General features: G+C 45.7%; 1 protein-coding gene across 2 annotated transcripts in view; it reads right to left on the reverse strand.

The window, feature by feature from the left end:
• LZTS3 (leucine zipper tumor suppressor family member 3) overlaps positions 1 to 25,851 on the reverse strand; it is a 220,302-nt gene that overhangs the window by 117,545 nt on the left and 76,906 nt on the right. For both annotated transcript variants that reach the window (XM_069204940.1, XM_069204930.1), the window contains exon 2: positions 9,021 to 9,146. The gene's annotated coding sequence lies outside the window, so the exon portion shown is untranslated. The remainder of the gene's footprint in view (positions 1 to 9,020; positions 9,147 to 25,851) is intronic.

The raw sequence follows: 25,851 nt of genomic DNA on the forward strand, positions 1-25,851 counted from the left end.
GTGTATGGCAGAGTGTTTCAAATGAAAAAGATAGAGTTTTAGATGGATTGTTGATGGGATAAAAACAGGGTTGTTTTGCACTGGGAGATTCAAGTGACGGCAACAGACAAGAGCAAGGCTCAACTAGATTATGATGTCACTTACAACCTTGATGTTGAAATTTCATGATATTGACATTCCCCCTCCTCCGCAATATGATTCCATACTACGTAGCCAGGCGAGGAGCCGGGTGCTAGGCTGGTGTCCTGTCATGCTCCCCCACCACCCTCTCAACCTTTCCATCCCATCCCAGCTAAAGGCCTGCTCTCCGTCCTCCAGTGGAGGCTCCTTATCAGGGGATTCAGGGTGCATCCCTGCCTCGTTGAAGGGCCCACCTTCTTCCCCGTGACTTTCCAGATACCACACATGATTTAATTTAGTAGTATTCATGAAAACACAACTTTCGGGTTCTCATGTACACTGCAGTGCACAGGTCAGCTCTCTCAGCCTCGTCTCTAAGCTCCTGATGAAAGGGGGTGAGCGGGCTAAGTGACGATCCATCTAAGGAGTGTTGTTTAAAAAGATGGCACTCTCTAGGTGGATGTCTGGATTGCACATGTGATACTCTCACACAAGCATAATCTATTTTATTTAGCTAACATCCTGGCATGCCTCAGTTAGCACAGTATATCTGCTCAAATGTGGCTGTCAGGGCGCATATCAGTGCATCCCTGAGGCTAATGAAAAGCCACAGAGCGGCAGGGGCGTGATCCCCAACACTGTCCTAGCTTCTTATAAGGCTGTGCGCCCAATCCTATCAGGAACCAGGGAGGGGGACTGAGGGGTGTCTTACCCTTTTCAAACCTGGCCTTGCTGCCCTGGCTGGGTCCTCATTAAGAATCGTGGCTTGCTGGTTTCAATGTTCAGTATGAGATTTCTGTTCTGCTGCTGCCACGGAGCCTCTGAGTTACCAGCAGAGACAGCAAGGTAAGTAAAACAAAATGTCGTTTCTCTGTGCATGTGTCTATCTGCTTGTGGGTGTCTGAGTGTGAGTGAGGGAAAGTTAGAATGTATATTAATGAGTGAAACCGAGTGATAATCTGAGTTTAAGAGGGCGAATAAATATGTAAAAGGGTGTGTAAGGGAGTGAGTGAAGAAATGTGAGAGCCTTAGAAGGAATGAGTCACTGGAGAATGAAAGAGGGGCTGGAAGTGAGCTGGGGTGTAGCTACCAATGGCGCAGCAGGTGCAGTTGCACCAGGGCTCATTGTCAGTAAGCAGCAAATCTTTGAAAGTGGTGGGGCATTATACCTGCCAGGAATTCACCCACATTTGTAAAAATATTTGCTTTGTGATTTCCCCATATGTTATGAATTACCTTCCTTGTGCCAATGCCAGCATTCGGTTATGGGTCGCCCCTTACCACAAGAACTACATGCAATATTCCAGTACTAAGATTTTGCCACTGATACTGTACACATACCATAGGCGGTCAATATTTAAAAAAATACCTCCAGTATTCCAGAGCAAGCATTTTTACCATGGCCTGCTTACCCCAACCTGCTCCACAGCCCCATAATGCCATGCTCTCGGAGGCACATAGTTACCTCTAGTATGTCAGTACTAACATTTTGCCATAGGGGCCCTCCTTATGTTAAGTATTCCAGTATTTCAGGGTCTGCATTTTGCCTTGGGTGCCCTCCCTCATTCCAAGAATTACCTGCAACGTCCCAGTGCCAGCACTGTGTCACAGGCGCCTCCATGCCAAGAATTTCCTCCAGTATGCAAGTGCCAGAATCGTTCCAGAGTGCCCTATGCCAACAATTACTTTTAGTATATATAGGCCTGCATTTTGCCATCAGTGCCCATCTTTATGCCAAGAAGTCTTTCGAACATGCCAGGTAGCCGGTTACCTTGGATGCCGCCATAAACCCAGAATTATATTGCTACACCATGGCCAGGGGGAGACTCACAATCATAAAACACGCAGACACTATACTCTCTCACTCATACTCACTCCCTCTCACATTCGCGGTTTTCCTCCTCACACACGAACTCACACTTTCTTACATACTTATTCTCATAATCGCTCCAACTCAATGTTACACACGAACACATTCAAGCTCACTGGTTCTCAGTCTCACAAATACAAATACTCACTCTTTCAGCCTCACTGGCAGGGGTGGCTCCTTTACGGGGTTTCCGGGCGCAGCACGACCTTATTTGAGGCCACACCTTCTCTCTCTCTTGTCTCTCCTGACTCTGTGCATTATTCAATTTAGCAGTGTTCATGATAAACTCAAAAGTTCTGTTTCATGAACACTAACAGTACACAGGTCAACACTCTCTGCCTCGCCTCTAGGCTTGTTTCTCCTCCTAGGCAGTTTCCTAGATTCCTTACTGACATGATGGGGAATTACAATTGGTACCAGATCTCATTCTTGTCCCCAATTCTTGTCTTGTCTACCTCCCACCCCTATTCAAAAAGGGTGAAGACTAGAATTTTTGCCACCATCGACAAAGTAATGTTTCGCACTATTACAGGCAGAGGGGCAAACATGCTGCTTGTATGATCAAACCAGCGCTGCTGTGGTACTCGGCAGTAGCTGCGTTAGGATGGACCATAAGATGCTTGTTTTTGCTGTCAGTAGTGCCCAACCCCGCACACACGCAGGGAGAACACTCGCTGATAGTCAGTTCCACTGATTTTTTGCAAAAAATAAATAAAAATAATGGAAATAGACCTTCATGACAAAACACCAGGCCAGCCTCAAGTTTGCCAAAAGTGCTTCTGCTGCACTGGTGACAGAATCTCCTTTGCAAGAAATCACTCTCTCCGCCACGGCATGGCCCTCTACATAGCTGTCTTGCACCATTGGTGTAAGCAACGGCCTCCGACAAACTCTTGACAAAGTAGTTTTTTAGGGTCGAGCGCACAAGCGCTCCTTCCCTGTTGTAATCTCTCTTTGGGCTTTTAACCATGCCCGTGTCACCCCTGTCACTTTCATTGGTTGCCTTTTAAAATCCGCTTGATTTCATTAATGAAAGGCATGTATACGTCATGCCTTTTCCGGTGTTTAGCCCTCCTCGAGCGTCCCCCGCCAACTACTGAAAACATACGAGGCTCCATGTTTTCAGCTTGTTTCTGCACAACTTTATCTTTTTATTTTCCACGCTCGGATTTACATGTCAATCGCACTCAGTTTTTTGTTTTTCAATTTCAGCACGATCGAGCTGGGTTTTACATAGTGCAATTGCACTTGTTTTTTTGCTTTCAATTTATGTGGAGCAAAAAGTCCGGTTAGGAGTTTGCAATAATCGAGCAAATGAGAGACCCGTTGCATTGCAAATGCTTGTTTATGCTTCTAGTTGATCTTTGTAAGGAGACTTCTACCCCTACATTTTTTTATTGTAAAGAACACTAATATCTAGTTTAATAGAGCTGGGTCTTAGAGCAATGTAAAGTAAATAAATGAAAAATAAATATTATAAATGTCTAGATTTCTTCTAACTACGGGCTTCTCTTTGGAAGGGTTCCCTCCTTAGTTGAAGACTGAGTCTCTGCATTAACTTGTGAAAAAGAGAGGACACACACAAATTCCTCACGTGACTCAGACAACGTAGGTCCCGCCACTCAGAGCCTACTCAGGCCAGACCTAAAACAGGATCTGCTGGATTCTTTATACTGAGTGGTAGCATCGCCAACAGAAAGTGAGAAAGACCTGCTAGCGGCGTAATGTCAGATCATATATCGGAGTATCCTTAACAGGATGACTCAAACTGTGCTCAACTTACAACAGTAGGTCAATTCCACGGTCTCTGGCATGCCTCCCTGATAGTGATTCTCACACCAGGAAAAATAATGCATACTGTAGTGATGTGCTGTCCATTCAATCTCTTCAAAGGCGGGTGGAGTACTTTTATTGCTGTTGTGTAGTTAAATAAAAAATATAAGTTCCAAATTCAATGGCCTGGAAACCTTGGGGGCAGCTCCGTAGCCTTTTTTTTATTCCAGGCACAAATCAGACTTGTGTCAATAAATGCTGAATGTACGTATGTATAAAGTACGCATGGTTCCAAATAGGGTGTAGATGACGAGCTACGTATGTGTGGTCTACACGAGCAAATGCATGAACTGCATAATTTCTGAGAGAAATTAGCAAAAAAACACAAGAATTCCACAATGTTTCAGGTTGATAAATGCAAACCCAGGTGCCCACGGCAGTATGGAGTCATCTATTACCCTTATACTAAACAAGGGCTTTGGGGAGTTCTGCAGGCTGATTAGTTGGGGCACAGAAGTAGCAAGAAATGTCATAATATTCCAATTAAATGCGAGATCTTAATCCCTTAGACCTTTGTTGGTTCGGAATGGGATGGACCACTTTGGGGGTTCTGTGACAATTCTCTGGATGTCCGTGGAGATTCAATGAGTTTGACATACATGAATGCCTTTTCCTTAGTCTCAAAGGTGGTTCCAGGTCTGGTCAAACGGTGGCAGCCTGGCTGGGGTAGGAACTGGAGACTGTTACATGGTCAAAGAGAGACTTTGGAGAGTTGAGGTAAATGGTTTGTGCTTCACACATGCTGCTTTGAAAACTCAGTGGGTTTATCTGGGAAGCTGGTCTAATGAAATTCGGTCATAAAGTTTTACTTAAAACATGGCAGCTTTTTAAGAGGCTCATTATTAAGATAGATTCAGAGATGGCATCCTATTTGTCGAGATCAATTAATCTCCAAATTGTTCCAACATTTTTTTAAATTCAGAATTCCTCTGAATCAACATTTGCCAGAGTTGACTATTCATTCAGTAGCCAGCATTAGACAAGTCTTTCCAGTGAACTGACAGTATGGCCAATTACTTTTTCAAGGTGATAAGTCTTTATAATGTCCGGTCCATAGCAAGTGATTATCTGCATTTATAGTTCATCTCCGGGAATAGGTAATGGTGAATGAACAGGTAAGCATTGCCCGGACCCCAGGACTGCCACTTGCCTTAGAAATTAACAAATGCAACAAAGCAATGACCTAAGCCATCATCAAACTGGCACCTCTTACTTAGAAGAGACAAAAAATCTATACATGCAACAAATGGCCTTCATTAGGAAAGGCGACCACTCAGCATTGGAATGCACAAGCGACAAAACCCTCCTTTTATAACAAGACATTGTGAACTTAAGGGAAATTTACTCAACTCAAAACTGTCCCTGAGATTGTCAAGTAAAGAAGAACCCTGCCTCCCCACCTCATAATCACACAAAAGAAGGATGTGCTAAGTTCTCCAAATTATCTGAGGCGAAAGTAAACAATATTGAACTCGTTCGATTAAATAATGACAACTCATGATCTTCAAACTGAAAAATTATAGAACTCTCCATTGGTGGTTTTGAGTTTCTAAAGCCATCTTTGGTAACCTGCATAAAGCGGTCCTATTTATTGTGACTAATTGCGTGATCCAGTTCATGCTTTTCATTAACTCTGACCTAGGTTTCAACAATAGGCGTCCACCCAGAATCACCAATAGAAGACCTCTTCACAACATCAGATGCATCGATGGTTTTTGTTACAGACACCATAGTGGTCCTTAAAAGGGAAATGTTCAAATGTCGCTGACGCACAGGGAGAAAACTCCGTGGTTGTAAGGGACATCTATCTTTTCCGCAGCAGCAACAACCCCCAGCTTTGGTGGCTAGTTGCTGCAAAGTGAATGAGTGCTGAGTGGGTGGCTTCAACATGGTGGCTCTCCTCTCATTCAAGAACACCAGCAGATGCACTTTCATTAGGTAAATCCCTGCCAGCAGATGGGGATCTCTAAATATTGCAGACTGTCCTCCACCAAGGGGACATAAGCCAAAATGTCCACTGATCCAGCAGTCTTGCTAGCACTTGCCATGTCCTAAATGAGCTGGACAGAGAGAGAGAGCAATTGAGTGAGGGAGTCCGAGAAAAAACGACTGATGAATAGAGATGAGTGACTGAGTAAAAGGGGCTGTGAAACGTAGCAGTGCTGCAAAAAGATGGAAAAAAAAATAACGAGAGAAAAGGCAACGTCAACGAGAGACAAAATAACAAGGACCCCGTGTTATAACCAATTTCCTTTCAATGCTTTCAAGTCCCTTTAAAAGAGCTTTGCTATTTTGTTTGCAGTGAGAATTCCAACCTTAGATTTACATGTATTGAAACTCACTTGAAAATACCCAATTTCTGTATCTTTTTTTGCCTTGAATAAACAGACAGATTAAAAAACACTTTTAACCTGCAAGATGCATAATTCATGGAAAGAAAATTCAGAGAACAAAAGCAGCAAGCTATTTAAGAACCTGCTTAGAAACAGGATTCGTAGGCACATCTCGCTGGGTACTTAATTGAACAAAAAATGCAAGGTGGAGGTAATGTTTGCTTTGCATTTCCGTCTTGCTAAGGGCAGGGACCTATAATGTTGAAAATTCATGGGAGCATAGTGCCTCCTCTGCCCTGCCACCGACCCACCGTGAAAACAAGGAAAATGAACCGAAACGTGTAGTTAAAGTAGTTACCATTACATGCACAAGCATTCATGTAGAGGATGTTTAGATGCTTCACCACTGAACGCCCCAGGTTCGTTACGTCACTGCTTAAAGACTTTTGTTGATCTTTGTGGAACTTTATGAGAAATAAAAAAGCAAAGTCCGAACGGGTCGATTCGACAAGTACACCTGCAGCACGGTGGTACATGGGAAGAGAGCTGCTACCTCTATGAAAATACACAGCGCTTCAGCTGTTCTCTGCTGTTCATATAAAGACTGACTCCCCTCCTTCGATAGAAGGACGGGAAGAGTGCACGAAAATTCCCTGAAAGGACCAGTCCATTCTCGTTATTGGAAAACAAATGGCTCCTGCCAAAGCCCATCCATCGAGGCCTGGGAAGCAGGCTCCTAGAGTTACTTAGGATGCTCCAAACCTCTCTCAGGCTGGTTAATCCCTCATTATCAAGGACGCAGAGCTGCAGAATTAACAGGATTATCCTGGAGGATATCAGAGCTCATAAACTAGGTGAATGTATCTTCTGGTTAACTCATCCATGAGCATATGCTGTCACACTGGTGATTTCCCATTCATGTTACACGCTTCAAGGTTTCTGCATGTGGTTTTTGGCTCCATCGCATGTACAAAACAGAGCACAGCCAATGGAAGGCCTTGTGCCATAGAACAAGCAGGCAGCAGCCAATGCAAACTTCCAAACCAAGCCTTGCCTGGTCTTCAAGCCAACTTTGATGGATCCTCTCCAAATAGCAATAGAGTACTTCACCTTTTGGCCAGACCTAACCACCACATCACTGCCCGAACATCTTGGCACTCAACTAAGGTGGTCAGTGAAGGTGGTGACTGCTTCATGGTCCCTGGTGGAACAGATTAATAAATTTTGCTTGTAGTTCTCAACTCATTTAGTAACAAAAAACTTGCTCAACAGTTTAAACAACAGCAGCATCTATACACCGGTGGCTGAACCTGCATACCACCAGAGGTTGCACACAGAAGTCAGGCGGCATCGGTGAAGGCAGAGGCACAGGAGACCTTCATCAGGTGCCGTGGATCTCCATCTGCTGGGCTGTCACAATGAGCCCTGTGCTAACAGCGATGAGCTGCTAGACTGGTAGTCTCCCAATGACCCCAAGCACACACGTGCACCGCACACTGCAACCAAGGCAGCAAGGAACGCAAGTATATTGAACTAGGTCAAACAACATAAAAAATGATAACAGATTAAACATCTTGTAAATGCACCGTGACGCAAGACTCAGGCACCTTTAAAAATAATTAAGAGGAGCTGGAGAAGAAAAATAAGACACAGAAGAAACATGAGTCTCATTACAGGAGTCCTTTACTCTAATATATATATATATATCCCAAACACGAAAAGTCCAGGCACCAGTCCATGTTAAAATCCAAGCATTTAATAGCATTTCTGAGCAGCAAGACAAAAAATACTGATGCGTTTCGGCAACAGCATGCCTTGTTCACAGGTAAGTAAGAGCAGGTGTGAGTGAGCCAGTGCTTTTTAAATACACAGTCATGTGACTTCAATAACCAAGCTTGGATTTTAACATGGACTGGTGCCTGGGCTTTTCGTGTTTGGGAGATATTTTCTGTGGGATGCTTCACCCCAGTAACCCAGGCCGCCCTGCAGGGTCTGTGGCCCCTTACGGAGCAGGAGGTGACAATGATATATATATATATGTATATACATACATATACACACACACACACACACACACACCGACTCTCTCTCGAAAACGAGGTATAAACTTTGTTTTAGAAAGCTTCTCATAAGAAGGCCACTTAATTAAACTATTTGAAGGGTTAAAATTGATCAGCAGGTTAACATAATTTTAAGTTTAATTTGAATCATGTGGTCTCAATACAACTCCACTATAGTTTCCAAGCTGTTGTCAAGGATCTGTCTACACAATATGATTTCTGTGCAGTTACAAGCTCTGCTAGCTGTTAATATTGCTTATGTCCACAACTGTCATTAAATTATTTAATATCAAAACCATGTGCACCACGATTTAGTCTGCACTAAACAGCACTGTAGGGAACAACTTCTGGCACAATTGTTTGCAAATGCAACATGCATGTAATAGGATTGCTAACACAACAGGATGTCAATCAACAGTGACACCCACATAACAACTCAAACAAATACATACAATATACACTGAAACCTAAATTAATTGGACCGTTCACATTATTTATAGAAACTGCTGTATTTTTCACTAATACTAGGAAAACTCTTTGCCTCGAACCTTATTGGGAAGACATGTAACACTCTATTACAGTTCCTTCAAACAATTAGTCTGATCTACTAAGACAGTCGTACGAGGTTAGATCATCAAAGACAAGACTAGAACGTGTGTGTCTTTTACAATAACATCCAAGTAGAGGTTGGCATAAAAATAGCCTTATTGTTAGATTTTTGTATAGCAATGTAAGTCCCCTAAAATGATTATAAATACTCTACATTTAGACACAGGCATGGCTAAAGTGACCCTACAATCTGACCTGTTCGAAGCAGATGGTACACTCCGCGCAGACTGCAATGGCCACAGTGGCTCACGCGTGGTCAGATGGCTCTTCAGATGTAGGGTGCAGCACTCTACTAGAGTCTCAGCAACTACAATCTGCAACCTGGAGCAAAAACAAATATATATATTGTGAGAGAAAAAAGTGATCAGAGAAGTGGTTTACTAGGCTATCACAAGTCATCATTTTAGCAACTATACAACATGATATGACGCTGAACAGAAGTAGTAATAAACAAAACAAAACCTGGTAGGTGATAATTACAATTCGTAATTTGAAAGAGATGTTGGGCAGAGATTATAATAGTGACAAATACAGCCACATGTGAACTGAAATTTGACACTGTAAGCTAGTCTGAACACTGACAGTGATGGGAAATATAAAAACAATTAACAGAATTTGGCAAATATACATGGTTTTAGTATTCTTTAGATGGTTCTGTGAGAGGTGGAAATCTCACTAGAGCCCGATGGTAGATTAATGGATTTTAGACCTGATAGCCCTCTGCAAAAATGAAAAACTAAACTAAATTGTAAGGGAAATCATGATAGTGTATGTGTTAGACCTGGCATCCCTGGTGTGGTGTTCCCCTTTTTGCCTTCAGACCTCCTGTTTTTGCTAACTTTGTGTTTGCCGGCCTTGGGACTCTAATACACATCAGCACACACGTTTGTACACATTACATAACATGTAACTGTAATCTGTAAAGCACACATTCACTATGGGAATCTAGGAGCTGCTTAATAGATGCTTGTCACTTATTTTATCGACCACAGAAGTATGAAAAACAAAGTGGACTCACTGGTGCCAAAGACAGATTCCTGCAGTGGGTGCATTAGTCCACTGAGCCATAAGACCTTGCCGAGTGCCCAGAATTAGTAAAAGGGTGAGGTTTGTCATACTAGGAGAAAGGGGAGCTCTGAAAAAATAGACGGAGCTATGTAGCTTGCATCTGTGAAATGTAGATCATGTACATGCACGAGCAAATGCTTCTATGGTCATCCATGAAGTAGTAGTAAAACACACCACACTCCCTCTTCCAGATCTCACTCCCATCGGCAGTCATTCACTACTGTGCTGCATCTGAACTCACGCAAAGAACCTGGGCGTACCTAAAACATCTGCACATCTATATGTAACTTCAGTGTATTATTTGCATTCTGCAAATAAACGGTATCACCACGTTCAATTCAACAAGTTGATAATTAATTTTGATCACAAAGGGGTCTTGGTTTTGAAAGTGCAGAACAAGCAAACTCCGCTTTACAAAAATATTGGACCGCAAAGTGCAATACAATATTGAATATCTCCAATTATATTAAAGAGCTGGGCATTACAAATAACCATTTACCACATGTATTATTAAAAAATAAAAAAGTTTATTCAAAATCTATCCACATTAAAACATTCCGAAATACATTTCTATATTTAAAAAAAACAGAAGCATACAAGGATAAGAGTAGTACACTCTATTACATTATTGCATATGGTACCATTCTGATCTGTTGTACAATCCACATACTTTCTTCATCTGGTATACTGTAAAATGCAAAAACAGCAATTAAACTAAGTGTCACAGAGATTTTTAATATTGCATTGCAGTCCAACATTATTCTAAAGGAGAGTTTTCTTGTATTTCATTGTATTGCAACATTTATATGGTGGTAACTGCTCCGTTGTGTGGCTTTGAAGTGCTTGCATACAGGGGTGGCACACTACACCATGGAGAGTGTGTAGTTGGAGCGTGTTGTCTTTATTTTGATCCTGTGTGGAAATGTTTATATGTTGTGCGCAATGGCCACCGAGATGCAGGGATTGTGTTATGGGAAGCAGCGTTTAGCAATGTGATGGTTGAAGAAGTAAGAAAGATTAGCGTATTTTATGGTTTTCAGGACGCTGGCAGCTTAGAGCAGCTCTGCAGGTCACTTTACAATATTCATATGATCATAGTCTTCTTAGCTGGTTACTTCCCTGGGTTGTCCACTCGCAGATATTTTGTTTAAAGTTTATGGTCCTGAGCAGGTAAAGGTTGGAGGGAGGAACGATGGAGAGATCTGCTTAGATACTTCTTCAAATATTATCCCATAACTAATTGGCATTGTGACTTGCCAAGAAGAGGGCACAGTACGTAGCTTGAGTGGTTTCAGATATTCCGTCCTCTCTGGGGTATTGGGGTGACTCTAATATTGTGAGGCATCACATTTGGTGGATCTGGCCAAACATGCCTTGTTGACACACTCATCATTCTACTCTTGTAAAAGTTTTAAGCTACAACAAATGTTTTCCTGTGTTTGCACTGTAACCTTTCATAAATGTATTGTGGCTACGAAAGTGTGCGGCCTTCAACCAATACCTGTAGTGAACAGTTTCACACATTACCTGTGTAGAGGGAACACTTTCACTCTGACTCCAACCAGGTGTAGAGAACAGTGACTTTCTCATGCTTTGCACCACCAAGGAGGACAAAGAAACACCTGGGCAATCACATTGTATGTTATATCCATGCACAGAAGTACACATCCTTGCCACGGTGTCCTACACATTGCAGCGGACAGAGCTATCCATTACTGTGAGCTACATGACCCATCCATGCCACGCGGCACCAGCACTGTGTTTAGCCCTTTCTACCTTGATACCTACTTGACACCACTAGACTCTCCTGCACAGTTTAAGCAAAGCAAGAGCTACCTGTCCCAGGTACTGTGTCCAATACTTTGTGTGGGCCCTCCTGGAATACGCAATGGTCAAACACTCCAAAATGAAGAACAAGGAACTGAAAGACTTATACAGCAAGCAACAAAAACTCTGCTATTATTCAATGTGCTGACAGATCTAGTGATGCCAGCAAACCTCAGGTCAAGGCACTGGAAATATTCCAGAAATGTTTTTCACATTGCCGATCTCTTCTCATTTGGAACTCAACAAACAAAGCGATCACCAATCCGGTATCCACCCACACTGTAGGAGCAAAGCCAACATGTAAACAATAGGAAAAAAAACATCAAAATACCTTGGTTAGAAATGTGTACAGATCTGTGAGCTGCAAAATTCTTATCCACTGGGTAGAATCCCTCCGAGGATCAGAAAGGACAGTGGTCTCTTGGTTCAGGTCACCCTTAGCAGTCGGACACACCAACTCTTTCTAGAATGCACCGTTTCACAGAACAGGCCAGAAATCCACGTCGCCAAATGCTTTTCTCATTTCTTACAAGGCTTCCATGGTGTGAATCCGTAGCAACAATTTTGGCTACTAAATACACACACGCATGTCAGAATATGTGGGGGTCTAAGTAACAGTCAAAGCAAAGGGTTAGACTGGGTTTACTTAAATGAGTGCAAAACATGTTGTATGGTCCAGCCTCAATAACCTCATGCTGCTTCCATATGACCTTTCCCCTCCTGTACAACCACACAATACCAAACACTTTGGTCTTGTTTCTTGGTGCACTTGTCATTAGTTGTACCCATGGCATCTCTAAATATATTGTTTAGATTGTAAACAAGAAGAACAAACTGGGAGATGGTTACTGCCTACAAAGTAATGAAGCGACCGTCTCCAGCTTCTTCCTGTTGCACCAAAAACAGTCTCCAAATCTTCTCTGAGGAGAATAAACAACATTGCAAACTGGCACGACCTCCTGCAGATCATGTCTGCCTGGTATTATGTGGGAGGCACCCCCATGGAGCATTATCGGAGCACACCAGCATCTCCTCGGAGAATGGCAATTCTGCCCAACCTGGTTAGTTTGTACTCATTCTGTTCAGATGCCTTTGCAATCGCTGGCAGTCGGCTGCTTCACAACTGTCAAGCACTGAGTTTAGACTGAAGCACCAGTCCAGCCTTTCAAAAACATCCATCAACAAAGCCCTGCATGGACCTTGCTGCCAGCCTGTGATCCTTCCTGAATAGAAAGCTGCGCCCTGCCCAGTTCCACCAGGAGGGGACTAGGCTCGATGCTCTGCTCAGCTGCCCTGCTACTTCTCATGTCCGTGCCATGTGGATGCCCCCAACCAACCCATATGAGCCAGAGAGGCATTCACAGAGTGTCAAGAAACCCTCTCCGCCCCACACACCGATACCAAATAAGATCCGCCCAATAAAGTAAAATACGGGTGAGGTGAGTGATGTCCTGGGAATCACATTCCCTCCTCGAACCACTCTTTGCTTGCGCCTTCAGTCTACAACCAAAGTGGCCTGGATTCCTTAAGAAGTGCCCACGAGCCGCTTGGGGAATCCCCCGACCTTGCGCAGCCTTAAAAAGTTTCAGCACCAACAACCAAAGTTGAAGCCCCTCCACCTGCAAAGTACCAGACGTGAGCCCCTACTTTCCTGGACCCAGTCAGGGGCCTGCTGCTCGCGCGCAGAGTCCTGTGCTGAGCCCCCCCCCCCCCCCCCCCCCCCCTTGGAGCTCGGGGGTCCCCGCACCGCGGGGGATGCAGGGGCCTTTGTTACACCACTGTTCAGCACCTAGGTAGGTACTAGCACTATCAGGATCCGGACAGCGCAAAGAAGGCCTACTTGGCACTAGTGCATGCTATCGTGCCCACGGGTCACTCCCTGGTTGCCAATGCGGGTAAGACAGCCCCCCCCCCGGCTCCTATGAGTGCTAAGACCTGCCAACCCTCCGGTTAACCAGAGTGGCTGGGCTCCCCAGTAAAGTGAAACACCCAGCTTTCAAGGTACATTCTGACTAAACTGCACTGCACCAGGCCAGCCAGGAATAGCGCGGTTTTCTTTTTTTCGTAAATGCGCACGATGGATACAAGGCCTCCCTTCTGAGGGCAGCCTCGATGCAGCTCCTGAGTCATCCGCACACTGGCTCGCGCCCAGGCCGGCCTGCAAGGGATGCACGTGCCAATGACCTCAGCGAGCGCGCGCTGCCCTGTCTGACGAGCCTCGCGTAGGGTGACCACCTGCCATTGAAGCAAATTCTGGACAGGACTATAAAAAATTCAGGACAAAGGGTCAAAATTCAGGACAAAAATTCAGGACAAACGTCAGTTTTACAGACACACGCAAGAGAGGCCATGCCTCACTATGTTGTCAGTGCATTTATGTACTCTTTTTTTAACATAGCACTATTTATTCACTGTGGACCTTTTGTGATTGCCTCCTGGTATGCTACATTCAGGTGTCACATTATGTCCTTGTTCAGTAGTAAATTAATGCCCTTCACGGCAAGGCCATCACCCCTACCCAAATCTACCCGATCTTTCCTGAAGAGAAAGTAACAGCAACATTTTGATTATGTTTCTGAACATTTCAAAACCCCTGGCAAACAGTTTGGGAAACATTAAGGTAATTAACCTTATGCTAGTTTAAACAAATTGAACAAAAACATCTGGCTTACCCCAACCGCCCATGGACTTTCAACCTATTTTTTTTTTAAGAGGCAGGGCAGATGGTGTGGGTGACAGTCTCACACCTAGTGACAGGATGTGATGTACCCATAACTTGTCTGTAGTCTCACTGCGCTAGAGTGTATGTTTGGTACTACATGTATCTCAGAAATGGGAGCCCGGACTACCAATCAAAGATAATAAAAGAGTAGGATGAAATCGAGATCAAACTGGATAAATAAAGAAGAGAAGAACAAGGTGGGACAATTCCTAAAATCAGACAAGATGGGTCCACCAAGACTATTTGAAGGTATTGGGTACCTGGGGAGTTGTCTGCACACAGGAGCGAAACAGAAGGGGCACTGTCAAGTGGTTGAACAATCAACACCCATCCACCTTGGCAAACTCTTCTGGTGCAATGGTTCGCTGTTAGTGCTTGTGAAGGGTGAGCAGAGGCCAGACCCCTTGCAAGGTTGTGCAAGGCAATTGCCCGCTTAGTCCATGTCTTTATATGGTTTTGAAATTGAGCAAAAGCCAAACTAGAGATCTGGGTTATCCCTAAGTGTCAAGTACACATAGAATCTTCAAAATATTTGGGATGTAAATTGCACAAACAAAATTTACAAATTTTAAAATGTAATTAGTGTTTCTTTAACATATGGAACTGTTTTCGCCTTCATACACAATTAGATCTCAGATTGAACTGGGAACCAGTTACCTTTTGATACCTAGTGATTAATATCTACCATTCTTACACTGATTTCCAGGATGAAAATCTCGGCAGAGCGAACGGTCCCTCCAAGCCCAGTTTGCTTTTTGGTCTTCTCTTCTGCTTTCTGTAGAGGCCATGTGGCACTAGCGAAGATGGTGTGCTACCACAATGATAGTATTATTTTGCAAACCTTCCCCTGCTCGTCCTTCATTCCTTCTTCAGACAGGCCACACATCTGATTTGGTCGCTGCGGTGCCATCGGGAGCTATTTCCACTCTAAAGCGAACTGTGACTGCGGTGGATTAGATCTTCTGGACTTAGAATGCTTTTATTCAGCTGCAGATGTCCAATGGGTGGCTCACTGGCTTTCTGCCCACCTCCCTGCATGAGATGGGGTTTACCAGTAAAGACTTTTAAGGAAGGCTTAATGCACTGCTCATCGTTTCCTACTGGCCATTCTATGGATCACCATCGGGGTTATCATGCATGGCTTTCTCTTGCCTTGCCAGAACCTGTAAACTCACTGACTCGAAGAAATCCTATGCTCCTGCACAGTGGCGTAGCGTGGGTTGTCAGCACCCGGGGCAAGGCAAGTAATTTGCGCCCCCTAACCCGTGGATTTTAGCACTCAAGTCCCCCCCCCCAGATGTTGCGCCCGGTGCGGCCGGCCCCCCCTGAACCCTCCACGCTACGCCACTGCTCCTGCACTACCTTTGCTAAGCCTTCCCACTCGCACAGGATGGCTGTGCTCAGAGCAGCTCCATCAGTGGCATGTTGCAGGTGTCTTAAAATTGGGGACTTTGTTTCTGAACAGTGAGCTACTAAATTTCCAAACCCTTGTGGCAGACTACCATCTTCACCCCGGTCTACTCCTTACTTACAACCACCTTAAATAATCATTAAATGCCCTATTTCATGTCTGCTACCTAGCAATAACCCTACAAGAGGTGTGCCAGAAGCTCTGTACCATAGGAAATGGTGGCAAACTGATAGAATGGGTGTACAGACCTATCCTGCAACATGGAAACCACTCCAGGTCTTCTTGTCATACTACCTGGGTGATTGAGGTAGCCAAACCTCTGCAAGATATGGACTAAAATACTGGACTTTCCCCACAAAGTATCCCACAGCTGTTACTTTAAGTAAATTCATAGTGCTTCCTTGTGAATGCATTCTGCCCGTTGCTTGCCACTGGCCTTGTGGTTTGTAACTCACAATTTGTTGCTTTCAATTTGCTGGCTTTATTTGTTTTAGGCTATGCAGCTTGAATTCGTCCCTTCCCTGGCCAAAACCTTATTTACAGTATCCTGCCGAGTGCTCCCTTTCTGTAAACAGGCCTGTAAATCTTGTTCTTATCTTATCATATTTGCTGTGCATTCAAAGAACAAAGTCAAATGTCAGGCTCTGTCTTCGGTGGGAACTTAGGGGGTCATTCTAACTCTGGCGGGCGGCGGGCGGCGGAGGCCGCCCGCCAGAGTTCCCCCCTCCGAAATACCGCACCGCGGTCAGTAGACCGCGGAGGGTATTCTAAGTTTTTCCCTGGGCTGGCGGGCGGTCGCCAAAAGACCGCCCGGCAGCCCAGGGAAAAACTCCCTTCCCACGAGGATGCCGGCTCGTAATCGAGCCGGCGGAGTGGGAAGGTGCGACGGGTGCTGTTGCACCCGTCGCGTATTTCACTGTCTGCCAAGCAGACAGTGAAATACTTGCAGGGGCCCTCTTACGGGGGCCCCTGCAGTGCCCATGCCAGTGGCATGGGCACTGCAGGAGCCCCCAGGGGCCCCGCGACCCCCCCTACCGCCATCCGGTTCCCAGCAGGCGGACCGCCGGGAACTGGATGGCGGTAGGGGGGGTCGGAATCCCCTCGGCGGCGCAGCTAGCTGCGCCGCCTTGGAGGATTCCAAAGGGCGGCGGTACACTGGCGGGAGACCGCCAGTGTTGCCGGTCCGACCGCGGCTTTACCGCCGCGGTCGGAGTGCCCTTGGGAGCACCGCCGGCCTATCGGCGGTGCTCCCGCCGACCCTGGCCCCCGCGGTCTGCGGTGCTCCCGCCGACCCTGGCCCCCGCGGTCTTAGACCGCCGGGGTCAGAATGACCCCCTTAGTGTTTACTTTCCTTTTTCTGACTTCAAAGTGAGAGGATTTATGCAACAATCTTGCTGGATACTGGGGTTAGGAAAGAGTTTTTTCTATCACATGACAACATTTAAATAGACTTCAGAATATATCAGAATCGCACCCTACTCTGTATCACTCCACTTTACGCCACTCCATGCCACTGTTCTCTTCTCCATTCGGAACCACTCCACATTATGCACTGCTCTCTATGCTACTTCACACTATGCCTCTCTACTCTACTCTGTACTACTCTACTCTAAGCCACCGCACTTTGCGCCTCTCTACACCACTGCGCTCTGCTCGTCTGCACGCCATACCACTCCAGTCTAGGCAACACCAATCTAATCCACACAACTCCACTCTCTGCCACTCTGCAACGCTGCACTGTACGCCACTGCACTCTAAGCTAATACACTCTATGCTAATGCACTTCACTCTGTAACACTCAACTCTATGCCCCTGCACTCTACATCAATACACTGTACGTCACTCTAATCTACTCTGCACCTCTGCACTCTATGCCACGGCACTCTACACTACTTTACTCTATGCCATCACACTCTATGCCACTTTATGCAACTCCACTCCAACCTGCACTTCTCCACTCTAAGCCACCTCACTCTACAGTGAAATAATCTACTTTATGCCACTGCACTCTGTGCCACTGCATTCTATGCCACTGCACTCTACCCTGCACCTCTCCACTCTATGCAACTGCACTCTACTCTGAAACAATCTATTCTACGCCACTGTACTCTATACCACTCTGACCACTGCACTCTAGTTTAATGCACTCAACACTACTGCAAGCTGACACTCTGCAACACTGCTCTGGCCGCCACTATACTCTACACCACTCTGCCCTGTACTACTGCATTTTGCACCAATATACTCTATTCCACTGCATTATATGCCACTCTACTCTGCCCAATGCCACTCTATGCAACTGCACTCTACACCAGTGCACTCTAAACAACTGCACTGCCCTTTACTCTGCACCACTGTACTCTATGCCACTGTTCTCTGTACCACTCTACACCACTGCATTGAAACTCTACTCTGCAACTCTGCTCTCTACACCACTCTACTCTATGCCACTGCACTCTAGGCACTATACTCTATTCTACACCACTCTACAATACTCCACTCTGCACCACTCTACACCACTACACTCTATGCCACATGAGTCTACTCTGCACTCTAGGACACTGCACCACTCTGCATTACTGCACTCTCTGCTACTCTATTGTATGCCACTCTACTCCACTGCACTCTATGTAACTCTATCCCATGCCACTCTATGCCACTGCACTCTGCGCCAATGCACTCTAAACCACTACCCTCTACTCTGTACCATTGTACTCTACGCCACTGCTCTGTGCCACTCTACTCCACTCTACATCACTGCACTGACACTCTACTCTGCAGTGTTGCACTCTCCACCACCGTACTATACACCAATGTGCTATGTACTACTGCATTCTATGCCACTCTACTCTGCACCACTCCACTGTACAGCACTTTGCCCCACTCTGCACCACTCTACACTACACCACTGCACTCCCTGCAATGTGTCTACTCTGCAATCTATGCCACTGCACCACTCTACACTACTGCTCTCTGCTACTCTATTGTATGCCACTCTACTCCACTGCACTCTATGCCACTCTACTCTGTCCCATGCCACTCCATGCCACTGCACTCTACGCTAACACACTCTAAACAACTGCACTGTACCCCACTGCACTGTACTTTGCACCACTGGGCTCTACGCCACTGCTCCTATGCTACTCTACTCCACTCCACACCACTATGCCACTAGCTTTAAGCCATGCTGAACAGCAGCTACTCTGGTGTATAACAGGGCTAATGGCTAAAACACATTAGCAAAGCCAATAACTCTTTCGTAGATGAGACCTATTGGCTTTGCCAATGTTTGTTAGTACTATGAGGTACCGAGGTACCTGAAAGAACTGTGAAAAATACAATTACATCATAATAAAGGCTTCTACAAAATGCACAAATACATTTCGGTTAAATAAAAAAAAAGTGCTTCTCAAATACAGATTTGAATAATATACAGTTTATACCTAGGATAAAAAAAAATTATAACACTCCATTAAAACCACACACTCCACAGCTCACCTTGGAACACCATTACAATACCTCTCTGAAAGAAATATCTTTGCCACCAGAAAACTTCAAGTGACTCCTTTTAGTAAAGTCAATGCAGGTTTTCAAGCCCCTTTGTATTTGCAGATTTACCAGTTGCCCACATTTGCATGTCTTTAGGGAAGGAGACCCCCTGGCAAGAAGGCCTTTTCTTATCTGTCTGCCCCTCCCTCCCTCAGAGCACAGGAGACCCCCTGCCTCCAGCCCAGCTGGGGAAACTCCTCTGCCCGTAATTTCGCCCTGTTTAGGTGAAAGGCTAAAATTACGGACAAATACCGTCCGTGGACAACGGACAGCAGGGCGAAATTACGGACAGTCCGTGAAATTTACGGACGGGTGGTCACCCCTCGCGCGCTAACAAGGGCGAAGGGCCGAGGGGGCCCGGGCCTAGTGCGAGCAATAAAAGTACCAACCCCTTCCCCCAAAAACGCCCCTCGCCCCCAACTGCTGGTTTCACAGTACAAAACAGCTAAAACTGGGGTGAAGTGGGCGCATCGGGTCTCTAGGACCCGGTGCCAGTGCACCTGCTGCACACTGTATAGTGAGAGGTGTTCAGAGCCTTTGTGCTAACGTGTGGGCGGGCGGGAAAAAACTTCAAACACCGCGGCCCATTGCTTTAAACAACACCCAGTGGTCACAACGATGCTCTGTAGGATATTGCTTTACTTAGGCAAATTACCTTAATATAAAAAAAATCTTTCGAATCTTAGATACAACGATTCACGTAGAGCTTCTCAGAGCTTCTCTCTTTTCTAAGCGCTGAAAATAACGGGTCTTGCTTTTACCCAGTTATGGTCCTCAGTTTAGCAACCGTTAGCTGTGGGAACGCCAAAGCATTGGAATTCAAATTGCGTTTTGTAAATCTGGGCAGATGCCAAGCACCGAGCGTTATATCACGGAACCATCTTGCTGGCTAACAAAGGTGCCCATATAGAGACGCTACCAAACATAAAATGCGTGTTAATCATACGCCGGCCCGGAGGTGCGACGGCATGCAGTACATAGGCCTGCACCAGCAGCTCCCTTCTATTCTGTAGGGTGACAGGGGCTCCCTAGGGGGAAGGTTCAAGTAGTGAATGAGTGACTGTGCGGGCTGGTGGTGGAACAGCATGCTAGTACTAACACGTGCACGGACAGCCCACTTCTTTTGTGTGAGGTTCCAGAGGGGTCCCAAGGAGGGAGGTGTGTCTGTGGCATAGAGGGAGTATGCGGGCCTGGTGGAGCGACAGCATGCCAGTGCAACGCCATTCTTTTGTGTGGAGTACCAGGCGGTTTCCTAGGAGGGGGAATCAAGATCTGATATGAGGGATTGCAGACAGGTAGTGCAACAGCATGCCAATACTAGCACATGTACCGATGCCCCCAACTTTTTAGGTCAACAGCGTAAGCGCTTTGATCTGTTGTAAATAATGTGGGCTTTTAACCACGCCCATCACTTTCACTCGTTCCCAGGCCTGCTGCTCAAAAATCCTTTGTTATCGTTGGTAAATGCTTTATGTTTGTCCCTCCATGGGATGGTTTTGTAACCACCTTCAGCACTGACCCTGTTACATGGATAATTGCACGGATGCCAATATGTTTGACTGTGAGCAAACTTCTTTTTCCTTTTGTGTCTCTCCTTGGTGCTCACGGCGGCCATGGCGCTTTGAATCAGCTTGCTTATGTCAACTAATGTTTTAATTTTCATTTTATGTGGCAAAAAAGGCCAGATAGGAACTTACAACACAGGTAGCTCTACCTGAAGCAAATGCTTGTTTTGTCTTGGGTGCCAGGGGGTTCCCAAGGAGGGAGCTTTAGGTCTAACATTGTATCTGGTGTACAGCCAGAGCTCCCGACTTTGGAGCTGAAGAACCAGGTTCGAGTCTTGGCGTCAGTTCAACATCCTGTGATTCTGGGCAAGTCACTTAATCTCCCCCTGCCTACCAAAAATAATTGTGTCCTTGAGTAATGTAACTGGTGCTCGTGTAAAGTGCTTCAATACCTTCGGGTGGAGTTCGCAATACAAAAAAACAGCCAAAAAACAAAACAAAGGAGGGAGTATGAGGGCTGGTGATAGAGCGCCATGCCAGTACAAAGACCTGACTGAACCTGTGCCCCTGTTCTTTTGTGTGAAGTGGTACAGGGTCCCCGAGGAGGGGCAGACTAAATGTGACATAGTGCCTAGCGGTGCAGCAGGCTGCCAGCAGAAAGACCCCCATTCTTTTTGTGTGTGTGTGTGTGTGTGGGAGGAGGAAGGGGGACAAAGGGTTCCCTAGGAGGGAGGGTCTGGCTCTCACACAGAAGTGTCCCAGGGCGTTCCATATACTCACAGAGTTATGCACAGGCCTACTTTCCAGGATCTTAAACCGGAAAGTGAGATCCGAGTTGAGTCTGTAATTGGTCTGTGTTGACTACTCCAAGAATGCACGTGATGGTGGCATGTTTCTTCAGTCCCATGTATCTGCCCCTGGGGAGTGATGTATTCTCTGGCTTCTTGAGGTAAGGGGCCAGTGTTGATGTAAACGGACCTGCATGGGTGGAACATCAGGTTTGATGATTTAATGCTGAGGTTTTGCCTGGTGATCTTTGATTCTTTCAGGGAGTCTGTCATTGTGGACGTTGCCTGCGGGTTTGGTCTAAGCATCTAAGAGTATGGAGTTCTTCAAGATTGCTCCCATGTCTTCCCTTCATTTGGTTGTTTTAAAGTTGTAGCATGCATGCCCGTCCTCACAATGCTGTTGTGTTGCACAGAGGACATGCTTAAGTATCTCTGGACTAGCCACCTTGTAAATGACAATGAAGAGTTCTCTTGGCAGCCTGGACACCGGATCACGTGACTAGGGTATATTAATATTTTGACCCTCTTGGCACCTTAGTGGTGTCCCCTCTCCCTGGGGGTGTAGTTGTAAGTGGGTCGTTCTGCATTGTCGGCGTATATGAGGAGCATCAGACCCTGACAGATATAGCTCCCCTTTAGGGAAGGACATACGGCCTATATTTTTCCTGTGTATTAGGTCTTGGTATGTATTGTGAGACCGAGGGCAGGGAGTCTGTTCTTCGTCTTCCGAAGGGCGCCATCTTGGATATACCAGCAATGTTTTGCTTATTGACTGTCTTTCTCAGTAAAGGGCCTGAGACATATGTCTGGCTCGGTGGTCTGTTGTGCCAATCGGGTGTGTGTGGCAGGACGATGGGGCGCAGCATGCCAGTATGGTGCTCCACCTGTTTTGTGGTTATTTCGTGTGACTACGGGGTGTTTTTGGATGCTGTCGGCTTCCGTATGCTATGTAGTTTTGTATGAGGGTTCTGGGTCTGGTTCTGTGGGTCATGTCCTTGTAATGGACACTGTAGGAGTCTGTGGGGTTCGTATTCTCACACGGGGCTGATTTCATCCATTCAATCGTAGGGTTTCACTATTGTATTGGGTGTAACTACTATTGGGACGTAGTGTCGGGGGGGGGGGGGGGGGGGGGGGGAGAGGGAGGGCAAGGAGAATTTACAGTATTGGGGGACTTGTGTTTATGCCATGATTTGTTTGGGCAGGCGACCTGGATTTAAATGTAAGTACATGACGTATTCGGTAGCATGTGTTTAGGGTTCGGGGGTTTAACTTTAATCAATGATTGTCTTTATGATAAAAACAACACCGATAACAACAGCAAAGGATACTAGTGAAACATTAATGAAAATATGCTTTTTATAACGATAATATGATAAGCAGAGTAACTCACTGGATGGTGTTCTATATGGGTTGTGTAATGCATGGACTCATTTTGAAAGACTATTTTGCTGGCCAAGTTTGGTACAATCGAGTGCACTATTGCACAAAAAGTTAACACGATCCTATGTCTCCCCTCCTTACAGCAAACCCTGTTATTTTCTAAGAGGAACACAACTTTTCATTGTGCTTGTCCTGTTCCTCGTTCCAGAACTCTAACCGGAGAAGTAATGATCCGCTATTAATAATTGACTAAGTTACAAATTAACCAGTTCATGCGGTCACTGCCTCCTGAGTGAAGAAACCACTGAGCCCCGTGCAGAACATGCCGCACGGTCTGAGCCAAGCTCTGTTGACTTTAAACTGACCTCCGCCGGGAGCAGGAGCCTTGGGAAGACCCCTGCATGTGCAACTAATCCCCGGCGGGCATGCACACGGGCACAGGACCTATGCAGCAGCACCCACGACACCGCCTCAGGCGATCTCAGCTCTAAAGTTAAAGGGCCGTCATGACGTGCCGCAATGACGTCACGATATCACGTACACCGGATATACGTCATCTCGCCAGTCAAATAAATCAACCCCCAAAACTGGCCATGAGCCTAAACACGAAAGCGGTTAGGCCGATGTGTTCAACACCCAATATAAATATTTAAGTTTGTCGTGCACTTTTGGCCATGGAGATTCAGGGCCGGCTTTAGGGTGGTGAGACCAGACTGGCCGCACTGGGCGCTGACCTGGACGGGAAGGCACTGACGTCGAGAGGGATGGGGAAGGCTATATTTAGCGATAACTTATGATCAGGACCACTAGAATTATGCAATTGTGCGACACTAGAATTATGCAATTGTGCGACTGTGGCGATTTTTGAATAGTTATAGATTTGCTGCATAATCCATCATCTGCCGCATAATTTGTCTTTTCTTGCTGCATAATTTATTCAACCCTGCAGCATAATTTTAGCCCTCTCCTGCCGCATAATTCCAGTGGCCCTGCTTATGATCTAAAAGCACTTGCTGCAGAGTGTCTTGGGCCACCTTTCAGGCAGCAATAACATTTCAAGATAACACCTGATTAATGTTCCTGCTAGAGAGAGATTGGAGTTTAGTCCAGTGGCAGTTTTTACTCAGTAGCGTAGAGGATTAACATGCCTACTGCAAAAACAGATCTGTATTTTATATGGATCGCTGAGTGGATTCGTAAAGCCAGCCTTTACCAGTGTTTTAAAACAAATGAGACAAATGGGAGAGAAGGGCTATGGAGAGATGCGGGGCGCTTTTGTCCAGTGGTAGTGAGGGAATCTAAGGAGGAGGTCAAGGGGGTGGGGTGGGGGTTGCGGCACACTAAAAAATCCTGTCACACTGGACGCTACCAGTGCTAAAGCCGGCCCTGATGAGATTCAAAGATGCTTTCATAAGCAAATGGGCATATTTAGGGTTGGTTTTATGTCTGAGCAGAAATATATGGTAGAAGGTCCCATGATTTACTACAATGTGCCAGAGCCAGCCAGGGCAATAGGGTGCTTTCTAATGCAGCCCACTCCTCTGTGAACAACAAGTATTTAGAATTACCTGGGCAGATAATGGAACTGAGGCAAAGTGCCCACAAAGCAGCGATGTGATCTGGTGTAGAAGATGATTAAAAACAACAGGTTCCCAGCTTCAAGAGTCTTCCCCATCAGACTTCACCTCTTCCAGTGAGACATTATTTAAAATTACACCCTGTGTTGGCGATCTGCTGGACTGAAATGGTGAATAACATTGTCCCACAAACCGGTGCAGTGAGATAAACTCCCGAGGCTCCAGGGACAGACACACAGGGAGAGGGACCAGTGTTTAATTGACTCATGCCCTGGATCGCTACTCTGGATGTCAGAATTTCTGAGAGTGTCTCCAAGCCTGGCAAGGATGGATAGCATTTAGTTTTTCCACGTCAGCCACTCTGCACAAGGTTTGGCAGACACAGACGTGCAATTCCGCCTTGTCAATATCCAGAATTCCTTAGAATGAAGATATTTCCCATCCAGATTGATGTCTAGACAATCCTCACTATAGTAGGGACATTGAAAACTGAAACAATAACATATGGTTTGCTGAAGAAGCCCAGACTGTGGATGGTGCCTGCAGCTGCAGCCGACTGAACAGGACTCCTTGTGCAGTTAAAACATAACATGCGCATGTCACCTAGGGAGGGTGTACAGATGGGTCTCATGGTGACCCAATCAGAAGGCTCAAAAGAGTAAGTGCAGCTTCTTAGATCTCCCAATATCATTTGTCCTACTTGGGTATACTTTCAGATATATTTTGGTATACGAAAGAGGACCAAATAAACACGACTGATGTGCAACGTCCTGGCCCAGTTCAATGAAAATGGCCTCCATACATGGAAGTTTAGCCATCGGCACTTTACTTATCTGGACTTTCAGGCCTACACTTATAATCTCAAAAATAGAACTACAAGTCCCAGCATGCAGACCGCTTCATACTAAAATTCCAGGACTTGTTGAATGTGATCCCCATGAGGCGGGGTCAGCTAGTACCTATAGTTGAACCTTTTGATTGTCTTTGAGTACCTATACGTGGTAGGGTTGTGGGATAATTCCATATCAAGTGAGACACCATTAGTAGTTTGGTGCGTTAGATAAATTGGTCCTACTGAGCTGAAAAAAAGACCACAACTCCCAGAATGCATGAGGCTGATGCCACTGACTGTAGAACGGTGTTCCAGTGACACTAGGTTATCGAATACACCTACAGAGCTTACTTTGATATATATT

This window comes from Pleurodeles waltl, chromosome 1_2 (assembly GCF_031143425.1).
Source record: "Pleurodeles waltl isolate 20211129_DDA chromosome 1_2, aPleWal1.hap1.20221129, whole genome shotgun sequence".
Classification (NCBI taxonomy): domain Eukaryota; kingdom Metazoa; phylum Chordata; class Amphibia; order Caudata; family Salamandridae; genus Pleurodeles; species Pleurodeles waltl.